The 27,296-nt window shown below is 51.4% G+C and overlaps 1 long non-coding RNA gene across 1 annotated transcript; it reads left to right on the top strand.

Annotated features, from left to right (window-relative positions):
• The first annotated feature begins 4,481 nt into the window (after positions 1-4,481).
• LOC149521735 (uncharacterized) lies at positions 4,482-9,807 on the top strand. The gene is made up of 3 exons (XR_016347768.1): positions 4,482-7,153; positions 7,868-7,993; positions 8,737-9,807. It is a non-coding gene; the product is annotated as an uncharacterized LOC149521735 (long non-coding RNA).
• The last annotated feature ends 17,489 nt before the right edge of the window (positions 9,808-27,296 follow it).

Here is a 27,296-nt window from a genome sequence, read left to right as displayed (position 1 = left end):
GCCTTTTTGTTGACCTTGAACCGGACTTGTGTGATTTGGCCAAACATGCTCCTCTGTGGTGTGACCTGAACCAAAGTGTGTCTCTGCTTTTTCATCACTCCCCATGAACCCGAAACCCAAGGACTTGCCCAGCGCTGGTCAGGACTCGTGTGCGGCAGCGGGGCTGGGCTGGGCCTGGAAGAAGTGATACTGCTTGGGGTTAAAACGCCCTCGTCAGGCTATGGGGGGAGGTTTGCACAGGGCCCTGGACACGAAGCACAGTCTGGGTGTGGCACTAGTCTTGTGTGCTCACCAGCATAAAACTCATAGTGCAGAATCCTAATGTAACAACCGGGACGTGAAATGGCTAGAGGGCATGTAGAGCTATACCCCTCGCTCTGGGGATATTGTTCTGTGGTTTTGAAGCACATCTGCCTCCCAGCTCTTTCAAATAACTCTTGAGTTTATCAGCAGGAATCATGGGCAGCGGGAAATGCAGACAAGGGAAGGCACAGCCTTCCCAAAATTGCCTACACGCTCCGGCCACTGGGGACCACAGTATGGCAGCCTTCAGATGGCCAGGAAGGATCATGTGGTGGGGTGGGGCTTGGCTCCGGGGGTGGGCCTCAAGCGGAAGGTGTGGGGCTGGGTCTTGCCTTCACCCACCGCCCATGGCAGAAATCTTCCCACCTGACAAACACGTCACCTTTCTGTCTGCAGCCTCATTTCCAAGCCGTCGGCATCGCGCTGACCCTCCTCACTCTTGAGCAGCTAAAATGATCTCGGCAGAAGCAAGACAAAAATACTCACAGTTCTCTGAGGCTCTGCAATCTGGGGCGCTAGACTGAGGCCTGGGACTGGCACAGAGCTGGGTTTGGGAGGCCAGGGCCAGTCCTAACCAATTGGCAGCCCCGGGTGACCACCTGGTGAGAGTGCTGAGCAATGAGAGGAGCTTTCAATCTGTAGCTGCCTAAGGCAACAGGCTGCGGGTGTGATGGTTTTGTGTGTGTGGATGCAAAGGCTCGTTTCCCACCAGTGCTGCCTTTAGAGCTAGATTTGATTGAATGGCACATGCAGTCCTGTAATTTGACTGGCAAGCTGATCAACAGGGAAGGGGCTGTAGTTCCATGTTAGTGCCAGCCCCTTGCTTATTCTGAGGACAGAGTTAGGATCCGCTCACCCGTGTCCCGAGACTGTGTGAAAAGAGTTTGGTTGATTTGATTTGTTACTTGGCAACAGTTTTACATAATGTGCTATTCATGCTTTAGGGGTGTGGAGGTCCTGACACACCACTAGAAGACTCACCTGGCCTGGGAGTGGGGGCAGGGGGCCCCCACAGGCCTCCCGTCTGTGTTCCCCGGGCCCTGCCTAGGTGAGGTGGGAGAGCACAGGCCTCTCACCAGCACTTTCTGGGCCTGGGCCAGGGGCGGCAGGGGGGAGGGGGATGATGCATAGGACAGACCCTGGAGCTTCCTAGGCCTGGGGGCACCCTCTTCCTGGTGCTCCCATGCTCGTGGGGGAGGCTGTGCAGGCCATCTGACCATGGCCATGCTGGGCAGCCTGATGGTGCTTGGGGGAAATGGGGGGGCTGTAGCTCCTACAGTGGGGGCTGGAGCTGGCTGCCCTGGTGGTGCTCCTGGAGGAGGGGGTCACGGCCGTGGGGCTTTCCCACCCTCCCCCCGATCCAGCACTGGGGACAAGGGCTGGAGGGGAGGGGTTTGGAGCAGGGGGGCCACTTATCTGGGCTGGTGGCAGGCAAGATGGTGAGCCTTGTCCCCAGCTGGCCCCTCCCTTGGGGGTGCAGCTGCCCCCCGTGGTCACTGTGCAGTCTAGCTCTCCCCTGTGCTTGCTGCCCCCAGTGGTGACTGTGAGTATCACGTCCTTCCTCTCCCTCTGCCCCCTCCCTTTCCATGTTATGGAAAACAATCAAATTCCAGGCACATCCCATTTTCCTGGCACGACCACATCCTGACCTCGCTTTAAGTTAGGAGAAGAGGAAGCTGCCTCCCAAATTTGGCGGTCCTCGCGCTTACCGTTTAGGAGGAGTTCTTGAACAAACGGCCTTGCAGACGGATGGACAGATGCACAAATCTCTAACATATATAGATAGATTTTTCTTCCCATCATTTTATTCTTTTGAACTTGGCCAATAAAACGTAGGCATTGGTGATAATTCTTCGGTCTGTGCTGCAGTAGGTGACGGCCCCACAGAGCCAGAGGAATTGTGCAATACGTAGGTGAACGATTAGAATCACCAAACTAATATGAGTCTTCAGTCAGAGCTGTGCTCGCAGTCCTGAAGCCCAGTTTCGCATGCGCTGCACCTCTGCCGCAGAAACACCATTTTACACCAGAGATTAGTTTGAAACAATGTCATTTAGATATTAGCCCTTTAAAAATGGATCTCCTGAAATAGAATGAGGGCAGAGGGAGTGAAGGTGGAAGAAGCTGTTGTCGCCAAGAGAGTCAGGCACAGAAATGGGATTTTGGAAGCTGCTTCTCTTCTAGAATTCCTCTCACGAATGGGCGATGCGACTGGTTAGCAATTTGCGTTCCAGCCATGCTGCTGTGGAGTTGATGGGGACTTTGCCAGCGGAGCAAGCATTGGCCCTTAAAGAGTTCAGAGCTCCTGCCCTAAGTTACAGCTGAGTCCAGATATTTTCAGATGTTCCTGGTCTGCTATTGGCAAGAGATGCAGCTGCTTTCTTTTCCTAGGTCTTCCAGCAATGAGGCAGGGGATCACGTTACACTGGAAAGACCCAGGGCACATCCATTTGGCCAGAAAGCTCTTTGACTCTATTCTGATTCAGTCCCTGGAGGAATAAAACAACCAGATTATATTTTTGAAACGGGAAAACCCACATTTCTAACCCATCTGGAAGGGCTCTCAGGAGCTCCTGCTGTTTGGGTTTACTGACACCTTCTCCTGTTTGCATTGCGATGAAGTGCATCTGCTCTCTGTCTTCCACCATAAAATGTTCCAAAGAGCGTCTGGAACAAGGTCTCTTCCAGGCAGACAGCCAAGCAGCAATACGGCAAAGGTGTTAAGGTTTCTCTGAAGACAATTAAACACGGGATATTGGCTCTGGGTTTAGCTGGGAGTCTCAAACTCCTTAGCTTGATCTATCACATTCCACAAAGAAGAAATTGCCTTCTGTGATGACATACCTGGCTCTGTGGATATGGGGAAAGCAGTGGACATGATATACCTTGACTTTAGCAAAACTTTTGATACAATTTCCCACAGTATTCTTGCCAGCAAGTTGAAGTAGCATGGATTGGATAAGTGGACTGTAAGGAGGACTGAAAGCTGGCTAGATTGTTAGATCAATGAGTAGTGTCTAGTTGGCAGCCAGTATCAAAGGGCACGTCTACACAGCAGGGCTAAAGTCGAATTAAGCTGCGCAACCTCAGCTACGTCAATTGCGTAGCTGAAGTCGAAATAGCTTAATTTGGCACTGCAGGAAGTTTGCGAAAATGTAAATTTAGTTAAAATTCCAATTCTCAGTGGAAACACAGTGTGGACATGTTTCCACCAGCCTGCCCCCTGCAGATGAGCCGAACACAGAGTTTCCACAGTCAGAAATGAGCAGCTGCCCCGTGGGGGGTTCAGTGGATGATTTGCGAAGTCATTAGCTCCCTAAATAGCCCACATTCCAATTCATCAAGGTCCCACATATCCCCTTCCACAGCTGCCCTTGGCCAAGGGTGGAAACACGCACGGCCTCTGCTGACAAGGGCCCCTGGCCACAGACACCACATCCTAATGTGGCCCAGACCTGGTCGGGAGCCCATTTCCTGCAGCATTCTGACGATCCAGATATGTAGGGAAGGTGCCACTGGATTCAGTTATCTAGCCCAGTTCTCTGGTGTCAATCCGCTTAGCTCCGTTGACTCCCAGGCCACTAAACAGCAGATGAGAATCTGGCCCCTTGTTTCCATGCACTGCTGGTCTCTCAGCACACCTCTCTATTCCTGCTCAGGACCCACATGGCTGAATATCTCCAGGGAACAGTGTTCCCTGTAAGCTGAGCCCTTGGGCGGCCACCCAGAAGAGATCCAGGTGCTGCCCAGCTGATTGGCAGAGTGCCCACAGCCAGCAGTATGTGTTTATATTGGTGGTACACAGCCGCACGAGCCGTGGTGCACAGAGAAAAATTTATTCCGCACATAGATGGAAACACTTAAAGGGAACATTGCCTGGGAAGTCTCTGAATTCAACGTCCAAGGAGAATGAGGGTGGCCCTGTAATGGTACTGGCCCAGTTCTCAGAACATTGCTCCTGCTACCTCTGACAGAGCCATTTGGCTCAACCAATTTCCGGTGAAAGTGTAGATGCTGCTGTGCGCCAGCCACGTGAAAAGAGAAGGCGGCAGCATGCCCATCCTGCAGTGTCCTCTGCGGCCCAGGGTGAGTTCAATACCCCAAGGACTTTTTCTTGGCAGCCTCTGTGTGCAAGTCAATTCCAGCGTCTGTGCAGAGCACTGTTGGAAATTGACCGGTGAGCCCTGACAGCCGCTCACGGGCAACTCCTTTGCCTCTGCCGACTGGAAAGTTTTGATCAGTTGCAGGGTTTTGTGTTTTGTGCCTCCTGATAATTTGCCTGCCAGGATGTTTGTTTATAACCACAGTGTTTGTAGGAGCTGTCGTTTTTCTCTGGTCAGTTTCCAGTGACCCGGGGGGCAAACAGCAAAATGGCGATTTTGTTAGCTGTCAGCACAGTCACCGACACCGGTTTTCCAGATGGGGTTTATGCGAGCCAGAGTCCCAGTGGTGCATTTTTGGCCATTGTTACGAGCTTGATTTTTGCAGAATGCCAGCAAATCAGAGACTTGCTTGAGCCAAGGTGCCAAATGGAGTGAAAATGAACAGTTTATTTCCTGTTTCCCTTGTATTCTAGGTGAGAAAGGAGGAGTAGATGTGAGGGGAAGGTCACAAGGGACATGGGAGGCACCAGGAGAGGAAGTATAACCATCTTTAGTTCTGTACTTGTACAGCGCCTAGCACGGGGGTGGGGGGGTTGGTCCATGACTCTGGCTCCTATGCCCTATGCTAATACAACCAATAACAGGGATTTCAAACACTTACTGTACTACAGCAAATAGACAGCCACAGCTCCCAACCTGCCAGCTACAGCAGCTGCCTTGTAGGGAGGGCGCCTGGTGGTTTCATATCACCAAGCCAGCAAATCAGAGGCAAGCGGGGGGGAGGTTACAGAAGGAGCACTTGCCGACTGGTTGAGGGCAGGCAGGGGACAAAGGAAGGGAGGTTTCGGGGGAAGGGGCAGTTGCTGTCTGGGAAACATGAAGGAAGCAGCCTTAGCTGAGGGCTGAGGGTCTAGTGATGACAATGGACCCCCTAATCCAAGGGGTCTGAGGCATCCTGGCCCTGACTCCTGAAACTACATCACGTCTATGCTGGGCTGTATCCTGGAGGAGCAATAACCCCCTTTCTATACTGCTGGTTGGTGGAATCTCATCTTGCTGCAGACGGGGTGCAGGATCGGGAGCTACCCGACGTGCCGCCACACCTTGAACATGCAATTTTACAGGCAGGTGTGTTCAGGTGCCCCCCAGACTTCTCTCGCGTACCCCAAGGGTCCGTGTCCCACGGGTTGAGACACACGGCATGAGAGCAGCGGGTCAGAAGTCTGTCACTGGCAGCCAGCCTGTGGAACTGGCCTGCAGCCATTTCTCGTCTTTAGAAGTGGACAGGAGGAACATTGGGAACATTTTAGTCGTGACTGACCATTTTACCAGCTCTGCGCAGGCATATCCCACAGGTGACCAGAGGGCTACCCGGGAGAAAGAAGCATTTTTCAGTGTCTGGATTCACTCAGACCTGACATAGGACTTTGAGAGTGACCTTCTGAAGGAGGTGCCAAGAATGGTAGGAATGAATTAGTTCGTACCTTACCGCTCCCGAGCTGGCCCTCAGCCAGAACGATTTAATCAGACTCTTACGTCTGGGTGATCTGCCGGTCATCTCTAGGGAGAGAAAGCATCCTGGAGCCCGCACGTTGTGGTTTTGGTGCCACGAAGAATGATGCTACGGGAGTCGCCCCGTGTCTCTTGATGTTTGGTCGAGAGCTGAGATGACCCATTGACCTGGATGGAGAAAGCGACGAGATACAGCTGCAGTTTATGTCCAGCCAAAGAGAAAAACTGCAGGAGGCCTAAAGCTCTCCCACAGCTGCTGCCCACAAAAAGACCGTGAAGGCTGATTCCCCACTCTGGCACCATTAATGCAGAAGTGGGGGCCCGCAAAAGGACTCCAAAACCTTATCTCTCCAGGCTTTGGTATAAAACCTCCCCCCAAAATCCTAAAAACCTAGATTCTGGGGATAAAGATCTGCTGCCAACACCCAAGTAATGATAAGAAAACCAGGGAAGAGATCACTTGGGAAATCTCAGCCCTAAGATAAAACCAGGACACAAAAATTAACCAATATCAGGTTAATAAAAAAGAAAGAACTTATCACCACAATACTCCTGTTACAAGCCTCGTTGGATTGGCTAGATGGTAAGAGCCACCAGTTAATAAACTCATGGGGAATTTTCTCATGGGAACAAAACTTAGTTACAAAAGAAAGGAAACCCCTTTTCTAAATGCACAGACATCAGATTCCCATTCCCAAGCCATAAAACAATAAAACCTAACGGATTTATCTAGACTTTGCCCTAGTTTCAGATGGTGAAGAGTCTTTTCTTGGAGAGAGACATGTTGTCTGTCCCCCTCAGTATCTGGAGAGAGACTGCCCAGGGACAAAGGAGGGAAAACCCCCAAATTCCTTTGTCCCGGTTTGAAATCCCTATCTGCATTTCTATTGGCTGACTGCTACCTGGCTAGGCACAGTTAACCCCGTAGTCCCCAGGCTGCTGGCCATCCCTCATGACCATGACGAAGACAGATAGTAACAAGCACCAGCACAATGCAAGAGTGCGCCTGCAGGAGCTCCAGCCAGGGGACAGAGCTCTGCTGCGGAGGCCGTGCCCGTGCATCTGCGTCTACGTTACTTCTCCCTGATTGGTCCTGAATGCTGAGCTCGTAGCAAGCCAAGGCAGCCACCCAGCTCTGCCCAGTAGCACCCAGCTTAGCACTGGTCATCACGGATGTCAGTGGATTGTGGCCGGTCCGCACTTGAAACCCAGCACCAGACAAGTAGTCATGAAGGGTATGTCTAGACTACATGGCGTAAGGGATCGGTCGGCAAAGGCTTCCCCAGACGACAGATCTGTGTCTAGACTGCCGCGCGGTGCCGGATCAGCTGATCGTCGGCACAGCACGGTGGCCATGTTTATTTTAATGAAGTGGGGATTATTTAAATCCCCGATTCTTTGACTATGCCGGGTAAACTAATTGACATGGCTTCGTTGACAGAGCCATGTCATCTAGACGCACCCGCAACGTCTCAGCGATGGCCCATTTCAAGGCCAAGGACTCCAGCTTGTGGACGTGGTGCGGGGTTTCACTGCCAGGCAGTCCACAGCGGGCAAAAGCCACGGGTTTCCATTGTACGTGTCAACCGTAGCCTCTCTACGGGGGACGTGCTACGTCAAACTGTGTCACATCCTTGGGCACAGTGGGGACATGCCCCGTGGTCATTACAAAATCGCGTGCTACAAAATTGACCTTAATGCAGTCAACTTTATCTCATAGTGTAGACCAGGCCTTCGTGAGGACACTACCTGTGCTGGCGGGAGGGCTTCTCCCATGCATAGGACTCTATTAGTGGCGTAGCGAGGAGGGATTGGGGGGACAGTTGCCCCTGGGTGCCATGGTAGGGGGGGGCGCCAATTTAGCTGTGCATGTCCATCATAAATCGCACTACACTCAGCACCCGCTAACTGGTAATATGCAAACTTTCTATTTCGTTCTTCAAACACAGACCCTCCTGACTTCCTCCTAAGGGGTCTGGATAATGTAGCCCCGCAAGGTGAACTCATGGTCACAGTCCAGTTTCTCCGCCTGCTCCCCTCCTTTGCAGAGCCGTGCAGCAGCGTGCCAATGGAAGGTGAGCTGCTGGGGGCGGGACCGCAGGATGGGGAAGGCTCAGCTGGCCAGCTCTTGGTGGTCTCTGACTCCACAGGGCTGCACGTAATAACTGCCCAGCTGCTCCAGGGCTTGGGGGGCAAATTTTGCCCCCGGGGGTATAACATTCTGGCTCCACCACTGCACTCCACCTCCCTGCAAGGCCCACGGGAGATGCCCGCCTGTCGACAAAGCTGGGTTCGGTCAGTGAAGCTCGGAGCACCCCGGAGCAGCACAGTTGTCCTGGCATCTGTCCCTAGCACAGGATGAGCCTGGGAACAGCACTCACATAACAGCCCTGAGACAGGAGGAGGCTGGTGAAGGGCGTGTTTCCAGGCCGCATGTTCATTAGTGGTTGCTCTAAAAATGCAAGTCTGCCTTTCCCAGCTTCTGAAATCCTTCGTGGTGTCAGCAGCTCCTCCTGGCACCCCGTTCCACCCCCAATTCCCACTCCTAACCTCAACCAGCAGTTCACACACGTCCAAACCTACCAACCCCAATAGCTGGGGATTGAAGTGGTCCCTGGAGGCCTATCCTATTCCTTCCGGCCTCGTCTCCGTCCCTTTAATTCTTGGCACCCAACGTGGGCCGTGTCTTCCCTCTTGGAGTACCCAGCCTTTTTCAGTGAGTGAATCTGGGGAAGGATCTGGAGAAGGGGGAGAGCTTTACCCCAGTGTGCCGATTAATTTTCGTCTCAGGTCCCTGTCCATTTCATTCCTACTTAAGGTGCCTCTGTGTCTGGCTGGGGCAGTAGAAAACCAATCACAAAGTCAAGCTCTTCTACAGGACTCGCAGTAAGAGGGCAGCGAGATGCTCAAAGCACAAGATCAATGTCGTTCGGCACGGTGCTCCAGCACCAGCACGGAAATGCGGCCACTTCTGGGGTGAGCCATGGCTATACAGCATCCTTGGGAAAGAAGGGCCCGCGATTGTACCCAGCTGGAAATGGAGCGTGCCGCTGAGTGAAGAGAGGTCACAGCCAGAGCGAATGTGCCCACGACAATAGAGATGCCGAAAAGCGCACGACTCACTGCGAAGCAGAGTCCAGCCCACGGGGCTCGGGTGCGGAAATGGAGACTAACCTGTTTGTGTTCCTCGGAGGGCGGCAGCCGGAGGAGGTTTTTGGTCCTGCTCCTAAGATGGTGCCTTTTCTTGTCTCTTCTCAAGGGGCCCAGCAGAAATCCTGGCATCTTGATTACCACCTGCCCCTCTGATCGACTGCCTGTTCCGCCCCGGCAGTTTGCTGCTCGCTTCCCTTTGTTTTCCCAGCTGCTTTCCTCTTGGCAGCCCGGCGGGAGCATGGGGCCCAGCCTGCCTCTCTGGGCTGAGAAGCCTCTCGAGATGACCTGGTCCCGGCTCACGAGCCCTCCGGAAAAGGCACCCTGCCTGCAAAACAGCTTCAGCAAGGTGACCCAGGGAGGAGATGACCAGGCACCTCAGTCCTGGGGTGAGCAGCTCCCGTGCCCCCCCATAGAGTCCCCCACGAGCTCTCATTGCAGGCCGCTCTCCAGCCTCATTTCCCGAGCGTGTGGCGTGGCAGCGTGGAGCAGGGAGGGCGGGCGAGGGGCTCAGAGGCCACATAAGAGTCCCGTGAGCACGTCTTGTCTGGCCAGGAGCCGCAGTGCAGCACAGGGGCCAATCTGGCCCCTCACATGTGGCCGTGCAGGCCACAACTATCCCTGCCGGTAACGCGGAGGTGCCGCTTCCAGTGGCTGCAGCCACCAGCAGGGCTGCTGGACGCTGCGTGTGGCAGGGCCGCCCCGCATGTTGAAGAATCAGAGAGGGCAGTGCTGAGTGGGGAGGAAAACTGGCTGCATGTGACCTCGGGGGTTGGGGGGAGAGGAGGGAGGGAGGGAAGAAGGGAGGGAGGAAGGAAAGATGGGAGGGAGGAAGGAAAGGAGGGAGGGAGAGAGGGAGGGAGGAAGGAAGGAAGAGGAAGGAAAGGAGGGAGGGAGGAAAGGAGGGAGGGAGGAAGGAAGGAAAGAAGGGAGGGAGGAAGGAAGAAAGGGAGGGAGGAAGGAAGGGAGAGAGGGAGGGAGGAAGGAAGGAAGGAAAGATGGGAGGAAGGAAAGGAGGGAGGGAGAGAGGGAGGAAGGAAGGAAAGAAGGGAGGAAGGAAGGAAGGAAGAAAGGGAGAGAGGGAGGGAGGAAGGAAGGGAGGGAGGAAGGAAGAAAGGGAGAGAGGGAGGGAGGAAGGAAGGAAGGAAAGATGGGAGGAAGGAAAGAAGGGAGGGAGAGAGGGAGGGAGGAAGGAAGGAAGAAAGGGAGAGAGGGAGGGAGGAAGGAAGGAAGGAAGGAAAGATGGGAGGAAGGAAAGGAGGGAGGGAGAGAGAGAGGAAGGAAAGAAGAGAGGAAGGAAAGGAGGAAGAGAGGAAAGGAGGGAGGAGACCTCATGTACTCCAATGCAGAGTAAGAAACTATATTCAGGCTCTCAGCCCAGGTACGATGGAGAAGAAAGGTTTGGAGGGGGGGCGTTAATCTGAGGGAAGGCATCCCAAGAAGACCTCCATGAACCGGAAGACCCAGAGTGCATTGTCCTAGGGGGAGGGTTCCGCAACGACCACGCCCAAGAGGAGGAGATGGGAGGTGGTGTCTGGGGACCCCCTCCTCAGGGGGATGGAGTCGTCCATCTGCCAGGCAGACCAGGAAACGTGAGAAGTGGGCTGCTTGCCTGGAGCTAGGATTCAGGGTGTGATGGAGTCTCTGCTGAGACCACTGGGACAACGGCCCCTTCCTGCTTCTGTAGGCAAAGGAATAGGGCCTGCGTGACTGGACTACAAGGTGGCTAGGAAGCTGGGAGATCGTTAGGCTACGTGGGTACAGCTGGGTGGGGGTGAATGGAATCACAACCGTCTGCTGGTTGGCGTTAGACCCGCTCCAGTGTTTGCAGTTGTGTTGTCTGGCAGCACCTGGAGGCCTGAACAAAAGACCCCACCCTGCTCTCTGCCAGAAGGAGAATCTGGCCGGAAAGCTGCAGGCCGGGCTCTTCCAGCGCCAGCTTCCTCCAGCCTGGATGCTGTGGAGTCGTCATTGGAAGGTGGGCTTGGGAGACAGGGTAAAAATAGAGACGCCGGCGCTAAAAAGCACGGGCCCATTTTAAACCTCTGTTGCAAGCTAATTTAGGAAGCTAATTACACAAGAAACTTAATGAGCTTCTAATTTGCCAATTATATATTGCTGCTTTTCAAAGCAATCTCCATTAGGTGCCCCCGTGTGAGTAACTGCGACCAGCTACGAAAGCCCCACGGCTCCCTCACGCCAGACGAGGAAGCTGTCTGGGGGGCGTTTGTTGACCATGGCCCATGAGGGTGGTGCCCTGAGGGGGTGGGCTCCTGTCTTCTCTACATGGGGAATTTTACCAGCACGATTAGACTGTGCTCGTCGAACTCTTACACGTCCAGTAGCCTCTCCCTGTGGACGCCCTTCTGATTTCTCGGACAGCCAGGCTCCCTTTTTGAACATAAATCTCCCCAGGTGAAAGACCAATTTCCTCCTCCTCCCCCCGAGCTCGTCTCCTGTATTTGCACCAGAGTCAACTGTCATTTCGCCCCCACACCGCTGCTGCGGGGCCTGGTCTCCTTGCGCTGCGCCATATTCTTATCTTACTTCCTTATTGCTCTTTGCCGCCTGTTTGAAAGAAGCCCTGGGAAGCGCGTCCTCTTTCTATGTCCCAGCTTTGTGGCTCGCGGCCGCAGGTGCACGGGCAAGATGTGGCAAGGCCAAGTCGGTCAACTCGTTTGGGAAACAATTTGGTTTGGTTCACTCCAGCGGCAGTTACGACATTTCTTTCCCATTTTAAGCAATGGGCTTAAACTGCAGCAAGGGAGGTTTAGGTTGGACATTAGGAAAAAGTTCCTAACTGTCAGGGTGGTGAAACACTGGAATAAATTGCCCAGGGAGGTTGTGGAATCCCCATCTCTGGAGATATTTAAGAGTAAGTTAGATAAATGTCTATCAGGGATGGTCTAGACAGTATTTGGTCCTGCCATGAGGGCAGGGGACTGGACTCGATGACCCCTCGAGGTCCCTTCCAGTCATAGTATTCTATGATTCTATGATTCCTGCTTGTATGGAAACTATGTTCCTCTCTGCATCCCCTCCCTCCCCCGGACACACCCCATGAACACCAACAGCCCACACTTCCAGCCCCCGAGGAGAAGAGAACCCCCACCTTCATAACATACCCCAAGGAAACCCAACTGCTTCCATTGACATGAGATTGCAGTGATATCACAGATTTCCTTTTAGGGAACCAGGAAAATAGCTGTTTGTTTTGTTTGGATAACAATAGTGTGACCGAGTTACTTTGCTGGCTGCAGAGTGAGGGAATGTTTCTTGGAACAGTTCTGAGCGGAGTGACCACCTACAAAGAAGAATCTATGCAGAGATCTCAGAAACTGTGGCTACAGATGGAACCATTTCTGGAAGGATGGAAGTAAATCCTACCCGCCTGGTAGTTATGTAAATCATGCTAGACCAAAGGGCGGAGCAGTTGAGGGGGAAATCTCGCTCCCCTGGGGTACAGAGCCCCCAGAAGGGTCCGAGGCCGGAGGTCAAATCAAATCAGTGAGGCAGGAGAGAAACCTAGAAGAGAAAACTTTATGATGCATGCATGCAGGCTGTTACACCAAGAGTGAAGCAGCAGCCCTGACAGACAGATTCAGGTATCCTTTATACAGAATGCTTAGACAGCTCAGTTGTGGATTGTTTTTCTTTAACATATCAAAGTCTCAGCAGAAGCACTCTGAGACTTCTGTTCACCCCAGGAGTGCTAGAAGTAAGTTTTACAGAACAAAGCCATATGAGAATGTGGAGTGGAGGAGTCTACAAGGCAAACTATGACAAAGATAAGGGTTTACATGACAAATTGTGACAGACTAGGAGTATCCATGAACTTGAGATAGGAGGCATTGTAAGGGTCTTTGATTAGAGCTAATTTGATTTCTCTCTGTTACAGGGAGAGAGGCCTGGAAAACTTTTTAACCCTTACAGCAGTTTTCTTTTAGAGAGTTTTGATTTCCTGCACAGTCCCCCCTTTAGACACAATTGGAGTTATTGGATTTTCCCCACACAGTCCTGGTGAAGAGACAGCTTTTACATGCCTGAAATCCCATCAGGTTCCTATCTGCATCTCTAGCCACCAAAATATCTTTACAAATCTGGCCCTAGATGCTCACTTTAAAAAAAGGCAGAATGAGCTAGGAGAGCATCCTAGCTCTGAACACGGGAGAGAGAAACAGGAAGACTCGAAAAAACTCAGTCCCTGGAGGGTGGAGTCAGGCTATTCTCAGAGGTGACATATGACAGAACGAGGAGCAATGGTCTCAAGTAGCAGTGGGGGAGGTCTAGGTTGGAGATCAGGAAAACCTATTTCCCTAGGAGCAGGGGCGGATATAGGGCAGGGCGAACGGGGCGGCCGTCCCGGGCCCCGCGCTTCAAAAAGCCCCGCGCATGTGCCATGGCAAAGGGGGGGGCCCCGCGAAATTATGCTACGCAGGGCCCCACAAAACGGTCATCTGCCCCTGCCTAGGAGGGTGGTGAAGCACTGGGATGGGTTCCCTAGGGAGTGGGTGGAATCTCCATCCCTACAGGGCTGTGTCTAGACAGGCCAGTTTTTCCGGAAAATCAGCCACTTTTCCGGAAAAACTTGCCAGCTGTCTACACTGGCCGCTTGAATTTCCGCAAAAGCAGTGACGGAATTCCTACTGTAAGAAATCAGTGCTTCTTGCGGAAATACTGTTCTGCTCCTGATCAGGCAAAAGTCCCTTTTGCGCAAAAGGCCAGTGTAGACAGCTCAGATTTGTTTTCCACAAAAAAGCCCCGATCGCAAAAATGACGATTGGGGCTTTTTTGCGGAAAAGTGCTTCTAGATTGGCACGGATGCTTTTCCGCAAAAAGTGCTTTTGCGGAAAAGCGTCCGTGCCAATCTAGACGCTCTGTTCCGAAAATGCTTTTAACGGAAAACTTTTCCGTTAAAAGCATTTCCGGAAAATCATGCCAGTCTAGACGCAGCCAAGGTGTTTAAGTCCCAGCTTGACCAAGCCCTGGCTGGGCTGATTGAGTTGGGGTTGGTTCTGCTTTTCGCAGAGGGTTGGACTTGATGACTCCTGAGGTCTCTTCCAACCCTTCCTGGGGACAGTTTCCAGGGATGAATCTGCTGAAGCACCACCCAGGAACATCCTATCACCTAGGGGTTCAGCCACTCACCTAAGAGGGGTCACTGGAGGCTCCCTGTTTAAATCTCTTTTCCCCCCCTCTGGTGAATGAGGGGACTTGAAAGTGGGTCTCCCACTTTCCCAATAATCCAACCATGGGGCTACAAGTGTAGCAGAGGGCCTCTTCCCTCCCACCCCACACCTGATACTTAAAATAGCACGGACAGTCAAAGAAAAACGACCCTATTCCATTGCAGTGCAGGGCACTGGAAATGTGAGCGCACTCTCCTTACGTCACTCAAATACATCCTTGCCTTCCTCTCCCTGGGAATGTATTCACCTGGGAAAGGAGAATAAAAATAGGTCCCGAAAAGCGACATAGGTGGATGGAAACAGGCCGGGGTTGAGCGTGTTCCTTCAGGGGCCCCACTGCAAATTCTTTGTCTTTTTTTTTTTTTTTGTAGTTACAATACTTTTTTTTCTTAAAAACTATTTCTGGAATTTCTGAAAACTGTTGTTCTAAGGAAATCCATAAGGCCCCCAGCTGTAAGCTCTAAAAAGAGCCACAGACACCAGGCTAAGAATAGACACATTAGCTCATACAGTCCATCTCCCTGCCAAAGTGGGAGTGTTCCCTATAGTATATTCTTCTCCATGCAGAGCTGGCTGCTGACACCCCTGTGAGGGGCCAGGCCTGGGTTAGAGCTCCCTCCGGTCACCCCTGCGAAGGGCTAGGTCCCGCTCAGAACTCCCGCCAGACACCCCTGTGAGGGGCACGGTTGGTCAGAGCTCTTTCTGGTGTGGAGCGGGGTCTGGTCAGAACTCCCCCCAGACACCCCTGTGAGGAACGGGGTCTGGTCAGAACTCCCCCCAGACACCCCTGTGAGGAATGGGGTCTGGTCAGAACTCCCCCCAGACACTCCCATGAGGAATGGGGTCTGGTCAGAACTCCCCCTAGACACCCCATGAGGAACGGGGTCCGGTCAGAACTCCCCCTAGACACCCCGTGAGGAACGGGGTCCGGTCAGAAATCCCCCTAGACATCCCGTGAGGAACGGGGTCCGGTCAGAAATCCCCCCAGACACCCCTGTGAGGAACAGGGGCCGGTCAGAAATCCCCCTAGACACCCCGTGAGGAACGGGGTCCGGTCAGAAATCCCCCCAGACACCCCCGTGAGGAACAGGGTCTGGTCAGAAATCCCCCTAGACACCCCATGAGGAACGGGATCCGGTCAGAACTCCCCCCAGACACCCCCGTGGTGAATGGGGTCCAGTCAGAAATCCCCCCAGACACCCTGTGAGGAACAGGGTCGGGTCAGATCTGCCCCCAGACACCCCTATGACAGGAGGGACCCAGTCAGAGCTTCTTTCAGACACCCTTGTGCAGGGCGGGGTCCGGTGAGAGCTCTCTCAAGACACCCCTGTAAGGGGCTGGACCTGGTGAGATACTGGTGCTGTAGCAGTATATAGTGGAACGAGGTTTACAGGAGCTGTCGACAAAGGCTTCCCTTGTCGACCAATCTGTGTCTTGACTCGCCCGCTGTGCCGACGATCAGCTGAGTGGGCACAGCGCGGTGGCCATTTTTATTTTAATGAAGTGAGGGATATTTAAATTCCCGCTTCACTGACTATGTCGGGTAGCCTATTTTACAGGCCTCTGTTGGTAGAGGCGTGTAGTCTAGATGTACCCTTTAAAACCAGGACTTTAACACGGTTCAGAAAAGAACGAGATAGATTCCTGGAGGTTAGGTCCCGCTATTAGCCAGGATGAGTAGTAATGGCGTCCCTAGTCTCAGTTTGTTTGTCAGAGGCTGGAAATGGGTGATAGGAGAGGAATCTGGCATTGGCCCCTGTGGGCAGACAGGACACTGGGTAGATGGATCTTTGGTCTGACCCAGTCTGGCCGTTCTTATGCTAGCACAAATGTTTGGCAGGCAGATGTCAGTTTAAAAATTGTTCTCGAGCTCTGCTATCCAGGCAGACTCTCAGACTCTGAATCTTGCTAAATCCTTGGCTTTGATGCTCTCTTGTGGCCACGCGCCACGTTCTAAGGATGTCTTGTGCGGAAGGGCAAGGCAGTAGGAGGCATGGGAGGCAGGAGGGCTTGTAGCAGACCTCCATTTTCAGGTCCTCACATGGCTTGCCTTTCTCGCCTCCTGCCCCTGTTGACTCCAGACACCAAGATCCAGCTTCTTCTCTCGCCTTTCCACGCAATTTCTCCACCGTGAGTGCAAGAGCTCGCTTCTCTGCATCTCCTACCTTTCACCGCAGCCTGCCTGTGTCTCTCAAAGCCTCTGTGTCACTTTCCTCATGGGAAAAATGGCGCTAACAAAAGCGAATTGTATGGAAAAAGCGAATAAGGAAAAGTTATTTACTTATTCCCACAATAAAAGAACTAGGGGTCACCAAGTGAAATTAATAGGCAGCAGGTTAAAGCAAACAAAAGGAAGTTTTTCTTCACTCAGTGCCGTCGACCTGTGGAACTCCTTGCCAGAGGATGCAGTAAAGGCTAGAACTTTAACAGGGTTCAAACAAGAGCTAGATAGATTCATGGAGGTTAGGTCCATCAATGTCTATTAGCCAGGATGAGTAGTGATGGTGTCCCTAGCCTCTGTTTCTCTGGAAGTGGGTGACAAGGGAAGGATCATGTGAGGTTTACCTGTTGTGATCCCACCCTCTGGGGCATCTGGTATTGGCCACTGTCGGCAGACAGGATACTGGGCTAGATGGACCTTTGGTCTGACCCAGTCTGGCCATTCTTATGTTCTTATGAATTGCTTCCCAACTTTTTCATATCACAGTTAATTCCATGCCCCAACAGTTGTATTACACACGACTAGCTTCCTTTTATAAAATACTGGTTTAAATGTTGCCTACCCAGCCTTAAGGCTGCCCTGTTGGATGTCTGAATTATGGTTCAGACTTTAATTGTTTGATCATGTGCCATTATTTCTGCAGGCTAATTGGAACCATGTGAATCTTAACATTGCTATCCAGAGAGATTCCCTCACTCTTGTTCTTTTTAAAACCAAACCAAGACAATTAAGTGCAAAACAGCATGCTAATGCACCATTTAGGCTACACTGTTGAAACAAACTAACAAAAACCCCAGGAAATGCGTAAGTTATGATTCCAGTATGAAATCTTCATTCCAAATCATATTTTTCATACCCATTGTTCAGGTTAAATGTGCAGGCTAGTCTGTGATTTATTCCATAAAAATGAAGATTGTGAAAAGCACCCAAGTTAGGAATTTAGCTATTAGAATTGTAGCTTTTGCATTTCTTGTTCTTCGTGATATTACTGTAACTATTCCACTTAACATTGAATGCATGTCGTTTTTTTGCAGGTAATATATATCAAAACTATTCAGAATGATGCATGCATAGTTAGTGTTAGCTGTAGTCCTAGAAACTCAGATATGCAATAGAAACCAGATTTCAAACTCTCAAATAGTTCCCCGTAATGCGGATATGACTTTACTCATAGAAACACAAGCAGCTGCCTTTAGCATTACGGGAACAGCCTTGCTGAGTGGAATTGCTTACGATGGGTGGGAAGCCAGGCAGCTTTCAACACAATACAATTAAATCATCCTTCACTTAGTTGAAGTTTTGGTCTCAAGTAATAAAAACCATGGATTGCACCCAGCATGTGATCTATATTTGTAACCTAGCATTTGCAGTCAACTTTAAATGCTTTGGGCCTGAGAGAGCCGTGGATTTCTTACTTATGACACAATCTAGCTCCAAGGTGAGTCAGGAACTGCCTGGTTTTGTGCCATGAATTTGCTTTCTTTGATTTTGAATCTGTTTGGTGCTGGTGGAGTTTGCATTGCGGCAGCGAATGAGTTTTCTGCTATGACATGGGTCCCACCCATGTTTGGATCTCTGCTGCGGCTAATAGAGAAAGTCAGTTGCTGCTTCTAGCTTTCCGACTCCCGGCTGCTACGGGTACGGGGAAAGGTCCACACACCTCTTCTTTGGGCACTGGGGACAGCAGAGACGAGAGGCGCGCTTGGAGAGTCCAACCCCCAGATAGAGTGTTTGGGGCAGGAGAGAAGAGCAGGCTCCCTACAGGTGGTAGAGGTGGGATGAAGAGAGAGGATTGTCTCTCAAAAATGTCCACCCTTGGCAAAGGGTCGAGATGGAGACAAGGGACTTACATCCTGAGTGGCTAATCCTCATGTAGAGAATGGGGAGAGAAGAGACCCATCCGCCTGGCTAGTTCTAGGGTGGGGAGAAAGAGAACCTCTAACAGCATGCTCCAAATAGACCCCCATCATCAGAAACTCACTCTAATTCCCACACTCTGGCTTGCCTTCCCGTCCCTCCTGCCGGGGTCCTAGGTCCCTTCTCAACAGGAACCCTAATTCAAAGACCTCACCTGTGTCCCACATGATCTACTGCGAAGTATCTGGGAAAATGAGAGTGGCGTGTGTGCCTCATAACGAATCCATGCTGAATAATGACACACACGCTCCAGGGACGAGAATGGAGCCTCGTATGTCATTATTTAGCATGGATTCATTATGAGGCACACACTCCCCTCTCATTTCTCTCTCCTGCTGCTTGGCTGTCTTGGTGAAGTTTTGGCTGTGCTGGACAGTTTTGGGAAGCATGTGGCCGGGGGAAAGGGGAAGACGGTGGGGCAGGGTGGGGAGGAATGGGAGGCCGTTTGTACAGAGTAAACTCCACAACACAAATCTGAATTGTATCCAGATGTGACTTGCCACTTCCATTCTCAGACCCGGTCTATGCTGGGGACGGGGGAGCAATGTCGAATTAAGGTAGGCAACTCTGGCTACATGAATAGCGTAGCTAGAGTCAATGTACCTTAGATCGACTCTTCTCGATCCAGTGGAGTACTGGAGTCAATGGGAGTGCGATCAGCGGTCAATTTAACAGGTCTTTCCTAGACCCTCTAAATCAATCCCCAGGGTATCGATCCCCACAGCACCGATTTCCTGGTAAGCGTAGACACGGCCTCAGAACTGAAGAAAAGGAGCAACAATAACTACCCTCTCTAGCACCAGATTACCCCTTGCCACCATGGGGCAAAGCCCCACAACTCTTGTCACTTTTGGCCTGACCAAAGTCTCCTCCAAACGCAGGGTTGACTCTAGGGCTGTCAAATAATCACAGTTAATGCAAGTGATTAGCTCAAAACAAATTAACCAAATTAAATAGTCGTAATTAATGGCAGTTTTAATCACACTGTTAATAACAGAATACCAATCGCTAACATTGTTTAAATGTACAGATCAGGCTGCCTTCTTTTTATTTACGGTGCCACCTAAAAGTGAGAACAGCTGTTCACATGACACTGCTGTAGCCAGCATTGCAAGATATTTACGAGCCAGATGTGCTAAACATTTGTATGCCCCTTCCTGCTTCCACGTCAAGGCTCCAAAGTTTGACGTTGTTTTGGTTTTGAGGGCGGCTGGGTCAAAACAATTCTAATCTGTAAGGTGCATGTTCCCGACAAAGCGATTACACTTCAGTACTTGTATGAGCTGAACTGAAAAATACTATTTTTTACCTTTTTTTTTTTTTACAGGGCAAACGTATGAAATCAAAATGAACCGCGTAAAGTGAGCACGGTACACTTGGCGTTGTGTGTTGTCATGGAAATCAATACATTTGAAAATGTAGAAAACATCCAAAACATGTATACTGCAGTGAATTGATATTTTATTTTCACCAGGCAATTAAACCTGTGATTAGTTGAGGTCTTTTAGTCATTCGGCAGCTGTAAGGGTTGCTATGTGTGTTCAATGAAGATCTCTGTGCACCCTGGAGGGGAAGTCATGCCAGGGGTGCGGTGGAGGTGAGGCTTGCATTGCACTGGCCGATAGTGCTGCCTAGTGTCCTGCATGGAGCAGGCTGTACCATCCCCTTGCCTCTGGAAATGTAGCCCCACCCGCAGCTCTGCAGGCAGTGGTAGGGGCCTGCGCTACCGGCCATGCAAGTCACGGTGGAACTGGCGTAGTCTTGCCCTCCGAGTGGGACAGTCCATTCTCCGCCCCCTGTGGGACGTTCCTGTCTTACCTCTGCCTCTCTCTGCCACGGCCAGGCGATATCCCAGAAGCTGCCTATATGGATGGCTCCCCACATGGTGGTTAGCCCCAGAGCACGATCAGCGTGGAGCTGAAGGCAGGGAATTCGGCTCAGCACTTCCTGACCTGCACTAGCGCTCTGCCCATGCCCAGGGCACTACGGCATCGCTTTCTCTCTGCACCCTCTGCCGACTGGCACAGCCCAGTCTAGGGCCAGCCCCCTGGGCCAGCCAGGAAATGCTCTCCAGGAATGCCCTTTGGAGGAGCAGTTACATCATGCAAGCTGAAGGCCGAGGGGGCAGAGACAGGCCCTTTTCCAGCAATATGAACTGATTTGTAACAAAAGAAATCCCTTCTCTTACAGTGATAGAGATGTAGCCGTGTTAGACTGGTGTAGCTGAAACAAAATACAGGACGATGAAGCACCTACAGCCCCCAACTTAAACCTGTCCAACACATTATCAATAAACTACAGCCTATACTGGAACAGGATACTAAACTCCAAGAGGCTCTGGGAAACAGACCCATAGTCTCCTATAGACAACCACCTAACCTCAAGATGATTCTTACCAACAACCACAGGACATACCACACTAATACCAACCCTGGTACCTTCCCTTGCAACAAACTCCGTTGCCAGCTTTGTCCACATATTCACTCTGCTGATACCATTATTGGACCTAACCAAGTGAGTTATAAGATCAAGAACACATATTCCTGCGCATCCAGAAATATAATTTATGCTATCATGTGCCGAAAGTGTCCGTCTGCTATGTACATTGGACAAATGTCTCAGACACTTCGCCAAAGGATCAATGCCCACAAAACAGATATTAGACAGGATCACAAAGAAAAAACAGTTTCTTGCCATTTCAACCAGAAAGGACATTGTCTCAACGACTTAATTACCTGCATCCTATTTCAGAAGCCTTTTAAATCTGCACTTGAAAGGGAATCCTCTGAACTGTTATTCATGCTAAAATTCGACACTCTACGCGGGGGTCTCAACAAAGACTCTAGCTATCTTACCCATTACAAAGATAGCTTCCCCAATTATCACCTCTAATACCATTAACTCACATTTACCTTCCCCCCTCTGCCCCGCATCCTCCTCCTGTTCTGAAATTTGATTTGTCCTTTTCATATGTGTTAATTTTTTTTAATTGTATCCTTTGGTATATATGGTTGTGACTATTTTCTTCCACTATTTGATCAGAGGAAGTGGGTCTGGCCCACGAAAGCTCATCATCTAATAAACCATCTTGTTAGTCTTTAAAGTGCTACATAGTCCTGTCTTTTGTGTCTTCTCTTACAGGGCACTATTGTCCCTGCCACGCCTGAGAAAACCGACAGCCGTTTTCTTCATAATGCTGCTCCAGTCACCCTTCTCCACCCCTGGCAGCTGGAGGAAGGGCATGTTTGAGAGGCCAGACCAGCAACCATCCGTGCGCAGATGGCCCTGCCCATGTACCACCTGGGCCTGGAAGGAACACTGCTCCTTGCGGAACCGAGAGAGCAGGAAACAGCCAGGAGACACACAGCCAGAGAGAGCGCGCTCAGCAGGAAAGGGGGGGGGCGCATTTTGGCCGTTCGTACGATCAGGTTTTGGCAGTTCCTCGGACTCGTCTCTGGAGGACAGTTCGTGTATTTGTGCATCTCCATCAGTGAGCTTCATTAGCAGCCTCAGCGGAGGTAAAACAGGGTGGGCCAGGTCCCGAAGGAGGGATATTCATAGATTCCAAGGTCAGAGGGGCTGTTTTGATGATCTAGTTTGATTTCCTGAACAATTCAGGCCAGAGAACTTCCCCAAAACAACTCCTTTTGAACTTGGCAGTGCCATGGCAAGGAAGTATGGGGCAGGACCCCATACGTTTAGGCCCTGGCTTTATAGGCCCCATCTGTTCCTGCCCATCTGAGTCCATTGTCTTATTTGGCCATTTTAACCCGTCACCTGTGTGTGGTGTGGACATGCCATACAGGGCCACACAGCAATCCAGCCGGTTGGAACATGCTGAAGATGCCACCTTGTTCTTCAATACTGAGCACCTAGGTCGTCTACGTAGGATCTCTGAGACCGCGGTGCCCAGTGACAACCGCTGGTATCCGATACTTTTCTTCATTCAACTCTGACTTTTCTAGCATAGACATGGGCGACCAAACAGCTGCCCTCCCCCAGTTAGATGACAGCATCTGAGACCCATGCCAGCTGGCAACCGTCTCGGTCTGATGCTCTTGAAGCAGAGCAGCTCAGCACAAATATTTACCCCCATGGCTGGTCGTGAATGATTTCAAACAATAGAAAAGTGCCCAGATGCCACCATCTGCTGGTGAACATTTTTCAGAAGCAACCTGAATATTCAACGACGAGTTGAAATAATTCCTGAGCTCCACCCGTAACGTCCCCCACTTTCCTTCACCACGGGCACACCGAGGACGCCAGATTGGGTCAAACATGGGAGATGTTTGAAGATACGATACATGGGCACAGAGTCTGCAGGTCGTTGAATGCATTAGCAAATCAATGCATCAACTAATTACACAAATATCCCTGTTCTTGTTAGAGTCTTGCAAAGAGGTTCCAGAGATCAGGGCCCCATTGTGCTAGACTCTGCACAGAGCCCTCCTCCTCTTCAAACAGAACCCCCCCCCCACTCACTCACCCTATTTCCTCAAGAGATAGGGGGTGGGAACAGAGGTGGGGAGAGGGTTTTCTGGGCCCGGATCTCAGGTGGAGCTTGCATGTGGCTATAATCAGGGCTTGACAATTAGTGTAATCTACTCACCCGTGGCAAGTAGATTACTAGCCGGCACAGCCGTGCAGTGCGGTAAGCACATGTGCAGCGCGGTCTGTGCATGCGCAGCGTGCTGAACCACGCAGCTGGCGAGCGGGGATCACTACCGCTTGGCAAGCCCTGGCTATAATGATATTAAATATTGTTTTAGGCTCTACATCTCTGGCTACATTCTAGACTGCATCCCTCTGCTGACAGAGAGATGCAAATCAAGCACTTCAGAAGTGCAAATGAGCCCGGGATTTAAATATCCCGGGCTTCATTTGCATACTCATGTTGCGGCGATGTGTCAATCACGCGCCCTTTCGGAGGATGAAAGTAAAGCGTAGCCGCAGCTCTGTTGACAGCAGGGAGCTTTTTCGGCAGATCCTGTACTTCTCTGACCAGGGAGGCACGTGAGTATGCAAATGAAGCCTGGGATATTTAAATCTCGGACTCATTTGCACTTCTGAAGTGCTTGATTTGCATCCCTCTGTCAGCAGTGGGATGCAGTCTAGACAGAGCTCTGTTCATCCAGCTGCCCAGCTGACAGCTTATCTGACAGCTTATCTGGATCTCAGGTTGCCAAAAGAAGTTTTGAGAAAACGTGCCCTTCGATCTGCTCGAGGAAGGATTTGCACGATATTTATGGTCTCTAGATACAAAACCCAACATCGTAGGGACCATGAAATGAGAGAATCACAGACACTGCTCAGACGACCGTCTTTCTTTCTGCCGTTGGAACAGTTGGTACAGAGAAAGAGATCAACTTGCCAATGCGTACCCACCTCCGGCCTTCGCCAGACAACCCCTCCGAGGCTGCCAACTTCGCCAACCACTGCGGGTGAGCTTGAGAGAGACCTCAGTGCCCTGTGCCAACCCCAAGTGTTCAGAAATCAGGAATAACCGCAAAGCCCAGGTCAGGGTGAGTTTGGACACTAATTCAGGGCCTGTGAGCTCCGGTGAGGGTGGTGTTGTGGGGCACAGTTATCAAATGTATGAAATGTGCAGGGGACACCAAACTGCGGAGGTGGGTTGCAAACATTTTGGAGGAGAGAGCTAAAGCGCAGAAGGAGCTTGATGAACTGAGAACTGGACTAGAGACAACACAGTGAAATTCAACACAGACAAATGTAAGGTTCTGCACTTAGGGAGGATACAAAATGGGGGATAACTGGCTTGGGAACAGCACTGCTGAGAAGGATCGGAGAGTTGTGGTGGCTCACAACCTCCTCACGACTGGTAATGTGATGCTGACGTAAAAAGAAAAAAGAAGGACTTTTAGGGTTGCATTAACAGAGGTATGCCATGCAAGTCTGATAGTTCGGCTGTACTCCGTGTTGGTGACGCCTCAGCTGGAGTGCTGTGTCCAATTGTGGTCACCACAATTACAGAAAGGATGTGGAGAAACGGGAAAGGAGCCAGAGGGGAGCAAGCAACAAATAGGATCAGAGGGAAGGAATGCAAGCCATATGAGCAAAGGCTGTAAAAACTGGGCATGTTTAGTTTGGGAAAGAGGAGATTAAGGGGGACTGATAACAGTCTTCAAATGCTTGAAGGCTGCCATAAAAAGATGGAGAAAAGTGGTTCTCTCTTGCCACACTGGGCAGGGAAAGACGTGATGGGTTCAAACTACAGTTTTAGATTAAATCTCAGGAAAAACTTCCGACTGCGAGAACGGTCATCGGACAACGGAACAGGCGCCTCCGGCAGGTTGTGGAATCTTCTTCACTGGAGGCTTTCAAAATGAGGCTGGAGAGCTACCTGTTTGGAACAGTGTAGACCCAACCAATCCTGTTTTGGCAGGGGGATTAGCCCCGAGGCTATGGCAGCGCCTTCTAATCCCGTGGTTCCCTGGTTCCATGGCTCAGCGCTTGGATGTCCACATGATGCTACGAGGAGTCCTGTGGCACCGTAGGGTATGTCTAGACTACGTGTATCTGTCGACAGAGGCATGTAAATTAGACTACCCGACATAGTCAATGAAGCGGGGATTTAAATATCCCCAGCTTCGTTAAAATAAACATGGCCGCCACGCTGTGCCGGTTCAGCTGATTGTCGGCACAGCGCGCGAGTCAAGACGCAGATCGGTCAACAGGGGAAGCCTTTGTCGACCGTTCCTGTAAACCTCGTTCCACGAAGCATAAGGGAGCGGTCGACAAAGGCTTCCCCTGTCGACCCATCCGCGTCTTGACTCGCGCGGTGTGCCGGCAATCAGCTGAGCCGGCACAGCGCGGCGGCCATTTTTATTTTAACGAAGTGGGGGATATTTAAATCCCCGCTTCATTGACTATGTCGGGTAGTGTAATTTACATGCCTCTGTCGGCAGAGGCATGTAGTCTAGACATACCCTTAGAGACTTACACAAATATATCTAGTCTCATGCGCTTTCGTGGGCAAACCCCACTTCCTCGGATGAGCAGTTGCTTGACTCAAGGGGCTGAAGCCTTTTCAGTAAGACACTGATTTTTTTTTCTCTTTGGAGAGCAGCTTTTCAATTCTGGAGGGACTAGGTCCAAAAGTGACACCTTCCCTGCCTTTACCAAGGGGTCACTAGCTCAGCGCTCGGTAAAACGGCTTTTCTGAGTCTCAATCCAAATCAGACAGCTGGGACCCCCGGAGGAGAGCTACGGCACACACGAAATAATCGACTAGCCACGAAACAGAGCTCAGAGGAACTTCTATGGACATACTGAGGCTGAAAGTGACTTGACCCATTTGCTATCACGTTGCTGTTGCCTTGCGGAAGCCGGTGCAACTCAACTGAACACACCCAAGAGGGCGCAGGGCATAGCACACGTGTCCATCCAACACTGTTTCCAATGGAAGTTCCCCACTGGAATGGGATGTCCGAATAGTTTAAGAGCTGGAGAATGGAATGTGTGGTTGATAGACCACAGGGCGAAGGGGGACTGGTGTCTAGCAAGGGGAACAATGCCGGAGAATTCTGCTTATATCCGCAGGGCTCATTCCCGGGTCAAACCTAGGCCTGGAAAAGGCAAGTAGTCATTGGAGGGACTCAAGACCCTCCCCCAGGCCAATCAGGGATTGGGGGCGGGGGAGTGCGTGACGCGCTACATGCTCCTGGCAGGGCAGAGGAAACGTTGTGCACTTCCCCCGCCCCCAGGAGTTGGGGGAGCGTGCGAAGCCTCTTCCCACCCTGCCAGGGGCATGGGTGCTTAGTGGGAAGGGGGGGAGGGCAAAGGGGCTCCCCCACCCCCAGGCCTAGCTAGACTGCAGTCGATGCATGTGGTCCCACGTTGACGTTAGGTTTGATTGGAACTTGGAAGCTGTTGGCGAGGGAGTTTGCAAACCCCGCACTGAGGCCGAAGGGGTTAAAGGGCAGTCCTGGGCCCAGCTAGCCCCACCCCACCTGCCCAGGAGAGCAGGCGCCAACTGGCACAGGGTTGACAAGGGAGCAGCCCTTCTCAGGAGGCTGGAAAGGAGTGCAGATGTCTCCCTGCAGCATCTGGACTGGATGCTGAACCCTTGCGGACTGGCAGTTCGTTTTCCTATTCATCGTTCCTTATCTGGGCCCTGAAGCAGAGGGAGCAGTGGTGGGAAGTGTCCCAGGGAGGGTAACTTAGAGGATTTCCCCCACCAGGGGTCAATGTTGTTGACCTTCATAGGGCCATGGGTCTGAGCCCAGTGGAGTGGACTTACTTACCACTACCTTGTGACTGCAGAGGTACTAACCACTAGGCTACCCAGCCCTCTGAGGACCTGACTTCACTCCTTCACAAGTTTCCAGGAAAATTACCTTTAACAGCACAAACCCAGGATCCCAGTGGAAACACTTAGCCCCCTGTGATGTGTCCTCTCCCCTGAAACGGGACATTGGTTTGTATTTAAAGTGCAACTCTGAAAAAGCAGCCTGATTGCATTCCCACTCAGAACCTCTCCTGCCGCCTACGAGCGTTGGAGGATATGCTTGATCTCAGGCAGGCAGGTAGTGCACACGTGCGTTGCAGATTGACTCGTGCTGATCGCACGTGCAAGTCAATTGGGGAGGGGAAGGAGAAAGGAAAGAACCCCACTGAAAATCAAAGGGGTATCCCGGAGGGCTCTTCCTTTCCTGGCATGGGAAAAAGAAACAAAAGATTCCTGAGCTCTGCTGTGGACTGTACCATGCAGTGCTCATTGCTTGGACCTTCCAGTGGTGGATGTTCCACAAAGTACAAAGATCGGCATCCAAATGTGGGTTGGGGCCTAATTGCAGAAAAATCATTGGGGAGGGAATTTGCCATCCCAGTGAGCCGGTCTAAAATTGGAGTGTGGGGAGGCCAGTGAAAGCCAGGATGGAG

Source organism: Pelodiscus sinensis, chromosome 23 (genome assembly GCF_052426305.1).
Source record: "Pelodiscus sinensis isolate ZL-2025 chromosome 23, ASM5242630v1, whole genome shotgun sequence".
Classification (NCBI taxonomy): Eukaryota; Metazoa; Chordata; order Testudines; family Trionychidae; genus Pelodiscus; species Pelodiscus sinensis.
The sequence above is the reverse complement of the archived record's forward strand: the minus strand, read 5'-3'. Positions and strand labels throughout refer to the sequence as shown.